The sequence below is a fragment of the Octodon degus genome, unplaced genomic scaffold, assembly GCF_000260255.1.
Source record: "Octodon degus isolate 3935 unplaced genomic scaffold, OctDeg1.0 scaffold00200, whole genome shotgun sequence".
Classification (NCBI taxonomy): domain Eukaryota; kingdom Metazoa; phylum Chordata; class Mammalia; order Rodentia; family Octodontidae; genus Octodon; species Octodon degus.
Window position 1 is genome coordinate 4517176 of NW_004524776.1, and position 4918 is coordinate 4522093.

The 4918-nt window shown below is 44.1% G+C and overlaps 1 pseudogene; it reads right to left on the bottom strand.

The window, feature by feature from the left end:
* Window positions 1-1871: 1871 nt before the first annotated feature.
* On the bottom strand, window positions 1872-2610 carry LOC111813570 (annotated as a pseudogene).
* Between the last annotated feature and the right edge of the window lie 2308 nt (window positions 2611-4918).

Consider the following 4918-nt stretch of genomic DNA (forward strand, 5'->3'; position numbering starts at 1 on the left):
TTCACCAGACCTGGGCTAGGACTGGGTCTGGGGGTTCCCGGAACGTGGCAGCTACATTCTTTCCTTCTAACTGGTCCTTGTTTGAGAAATTCCCTCCACTGTGAGTTGGGTGTTTTATTCCAAGATTCCTGAGTCCAAATTAATGTTTCATGCAGTATAAGATGTACATCACTGTTTCCATATGCTAACACCTCGAATCAAAATATAAGCAGCCATGCCTAGCATCATCAAAAACTAAGTTTTAAGTATATTGCTCCTTTTTAATCTATGTCCAAAGTTAATATATTATAGAAATTCATATCTAAGTAAGTGAACTGTAAAAAAGTTCTGAGCATTGTGCCAGTTTCATCAGCAGTGGTCAACCTATCTTAGGGACACATAAATTAATGATGTCTTTGGATCTTGGAGCCAAAGAATCTTTAATGATTCTTGTTCACAAAGGCAGCCTGCCCACCTTTGTCTGCATCTTTTCCATTTGGGAGATCATTTGTTAGAAAGGACATAAAAGTGTTCCTAGTAGTTTACTACTGCAAACAGTGCTGTACTATGATAGCTTCTACCGCAAATATAGAAACAAAGTGATTTCCTAGAAATGGGACCATAGACTCAGTATTATTTACCCTCCTTCCCACAGTGGATGGCAAAGCTTCATCCCATAAATTGTCCAGCAGGGTGCACTAACTAGGTAAATAATCAATTGATTCATCTTATGTGGTAAGTTGTAGATGTTAGTAATGGTTATGATTTATTATTTTTTCTAAATCCTTTCCATGTATTCTGTACTTAATCCTTACACCAACATTGAAGCAGGTGCCTTAAAAACAAAACAAAACAAAATTTAAAAACCTCTGTTTTTTGAAGAAGTGAAATAGGGACATTTCATCTTGAAGATAACCTCAAGTGTTCAGAGAACTGTCACACAAAACATGAGACTTGTCCAGTATTTCTCCAAAAAGTACAGCTCTTGAAGCAAGGGATAAGCAACAAATAGCCTATGAGATAGTTCACTTTTTTTTAAACCTATTTACATTGACTTAATCCATGTCAAATGTAGTTTACAAAGGGAAAGGGCTAGTACTTTTGTATAGAATATACAGACACAGCATCACACCAAGGGGTGCACAAGAGGGGCAGGGAGACAACCTTCTGGGAACAGCAGCTCTACTCCCAGGAATGGTTCTCAGCAAAATCTGGGCAACCCAGAGCACCCTCAGCCAGCCCAGACTTTGGCCTATGTTTTAGCTTGGGTCCCAGTTCCTTCCCCACCCCAAGTCCTCATAAAGAGCCCCATGAGCTAAGACTAGGGATAAGATCATGTCCTGTGGGGCACAGGCCCCATGCCTGGGAGAATAAATATACACCACTGAACACTAATCACATAGGAGAGGGGAGGGACGCCAGGGTAAAGGGAGGCAGGCAACCCAAGGGCTGGATAGGCCAAGCCCCCAGCCAGCCCTGAGGGAGGCACTGCTTCCAGAGGTTCCTCAATAAAACTAGAAAATCATACAACTGAGGGGAGAAGCTGGAGGCCGAAGGCGTCCCATTTGTGCACAACATTGTAAACATATAGTCTGTATTACATGTGCTTCAGTCTGATGTCTGCATGTCTGTCGGTTAGTCAATCTGGGAGCTGGATCTCAGGACTCTTGCCCTCCATCCTGGGAATGGAGGCTGGAACAAGTATGGTCCCCAAGCTTAGTGGGAGCCAGCCGGTGGGGGTGGGCCTCAGCCACTTTGGCTGCACAGTCTGTGTACATGTGTGTGCACATGCACATGAGTGTATGTGCATGTATATACATGGGGAGACTGTGTGCAAGTATTTACAAGGGGAGAAGGTCACTGTCACACAAAGGCTGGGGCGCAAGGCTGCCTGGGTAGCTAGCTCACAAGTAGATCCTCCACAGGTCTCCAGGTGCCATGATTGTGTTGTCCTGAGGGCACAGCTTCTTGGTACCTAGGGTCTGAAGCCAGCACTCCTCGCAGTGCATGCCAGCACTGGACTGACGTCAGGCGCATCGAGTACGAGTCCATGCAGATGAGGCATTTGTACCAGTCCCACAAGACAGCTGCTGTTCAGGCTTCCTGACCTGAGCTTTCAGAGCCTCGAATGTGATCACAGTGGAATCTTCGGTGATTTTCTCAATGTCGCTGTTCATACAAGTTTTCTGCTTCCCGCCATTGCTAATAGATGGCATCTCATCACTAGCCCAGTTGGAAAACTCAGGTGTGATACAGGTGCTGGGAGGGCCACCATTTAGGACTGTGCCCCAGAGTGCTTTTCTTTCCTTGGCTTCACCAGGCTCCTCGCCCTGCAGCGGATGACATCAGCCTCAGTGTATTGTAGCTTCCCGTACTCCAGTGTCATCCCCATCCACATCCTGGTCGGCATCACTGTCTGGGTTCTCCTTGCCACTGCACACCACAAAGCCAGAGCCTCGGAAGCCACCTTCAGGAGAGTGGCGGCCCATATCCACTTCTGCCCACACCACTCATACTCCTCAAAGCGATTGCTGTTCTTATGCTCAACGTCGCAGCATCCTCCTCAGCCATGCAAAAGCCTTCCCTCTGTCCTTTATCTTGCTTCCTCCATTTCATTTTCCCAGTCCAAGCATTTAGTTGGGTCTGCTGGTTGGCTTGCACTCTCAGGAAGGTCTACTTCCTCCCTCCCGCTGGCCTCCCTGCTCGGGCCCTCGCTCTGGGCCCTCAGCATAGTCACCTGGGCTGCTCTAACATCACCCGTGGCCGCCACGCAGCACCGCCCCAGCCTTGCCTCCGGTGTTCGTGGCCCGCAGTGGCCCAACCAGCGAGGGCGATGATGCGAGTGGATTCCTCCCGGTGGCGACGGCGGCACCTCAGCTCTCAGCAGAGGCAGCGGCCATGTTGAGTTCATTTATTAAAATAGCTTCTCCCCCATATAATATATTTCACACTTATGTTTTCCCCTCTTCTGAAAGGAAATACTACATCTTGATGCTTTTCATAAATGTGTTAAAGTCACATTTTCATGATGGGGCCTGTTGGGAGAAAAAAATCTAAAGTTAGCAAGCAGGCTTACTAAGGAAATGATGTATTAGTTCAACTGTATTTCTATACTCTGCATTAATGATTCTCCGAGGTAGAGAAGAGAGTACATATTCCAGAGAATGAATCACAATCTACAGCAATTTAGGTACTTCCTCTGGGACAGTCCTCAAACCCCCAGTGAATCACTACCGATGTCAACCAGTGGCCCAAATGAGTGTATGGTGTGTGTACAAGCAAACAGAAGAGACTTGACAACTACTGTTCTACATGGAGCAAGAAAGATTTTTAGGAGTCATTGGGATATCTAAACCACATAAGTGAAAGATGTGTTTCAGCAACTGTTTAGCATGGTGTTTGAGGACCCTGTCTTATATATTTTACCACATAGTAAAGAATGCTGAGGTACTTCAATAAACTTAAAGTAAAACTTTTATATTTCAGCATATAAGCTTTTGAAGCTGGATCTTGAATTCAGGGTGGTAAATCAGTTTTCAAAGAAAGCCCTGTAATTGTTCAGACTGGCTAACTGCTGTTTACTGGGGATTAGTGGAACTAAGGCTGGTTCTGCTAAGGAAATAAACTTACAGGAAACAACCCAAGTCCCTGCAACTGGTGTTCTGGGCAGAACCATTCTGGCAATTGAGTTGGCTTGCCAAACGCTCTGCTATGCCTTTCACAGCCTCTTCCACAGTAAGTCCAATGAAGGCTGCAAAGGACTCAAACTCAGCCATTACTGAGATACATGTTTGAGAGACCAGGCAAAGGGATATCTCCTTGTTGCATTTCTAAGTGCTTCCATGACTGGCTGGATCATCTCCAGCCACTAATGAGCATTTACTGCCATCCCATGACAGCCAGGAGTGGTGGGACATGCTTGTAAATCTCAGCACTTGGGAGTCAGAGACAGGAGGATCACCATGAGTTCAAGTCCAGCTTAAACTATGTAATGAGATTCTTAAAAAAAAAATCACAAAAATTTCTCTACAGGTACTTTTCTCTACTGACCAAATTCTTCCAAGCTCAGCTTTGCAGCTTTGCTGGTGGTATTCATGTCACACATTATGAAGCAAATACAAAGCTAGAAGTTTACCATACACTAAGGATGTGGCAGTTCCTCGGGGACCTGCTCCTGCTCCTCTGGAGCTCCTGGTTCACACAATGATCTGGTCTGGGAACTTTTGAAACTCAAGGCACTGTCACTATTACTGCCATCTTCCCAGCTAATCTACTCACACCATCTTTCTGACAGACTTCAGGTACTATTTTTAATCTCATTTTACAAAATTTATTTTTACATTTTACAGTCAGAGAAATTAAGCAATATGTCTGTGACACACAACCAGCAAATACAGAACCATAGTTTTGCAATAAACTTGACAGTAGTATATTTTATTTCAAAGGTTGCACTCTTTGCCACTCTACATGTTGCCTCTTCAACATTTACTTTAGAATATTGTGATGAAGTATTTCCAATACCAGCTTCATCTTTGTTTTGTGTAGTTGTACGACTAATAGTAATAGCCATGCAAATTATGGTTATTCCTAGCTTCAGGATGATACTCACAGTCTTAATCATATATGGTCAATCTTTAATGAACAGGTAAAATAGTTTGCCTTTAAAATCTCTGGCATATGAGCGAATATTTCTTCGGGATTATTGGTATGGTCACTGATTTTCTATCTTATTTTCTTAACAATTCTTAATATGTTTTTGTGAGTATCAGAAGTGAATGAATATTATTATGCATATGTTCAAAGAAAAACACAGCCTTTTGAGTACTCCTTCTTTCTGTCCAATAGACAGCACTGGCTTTCCTGATGAACATGGTATCTTCACTGACGAGTGTACTCCTTTTTAGGTTATTTTGGAGATGCCTGGGATCCATTGCATGGT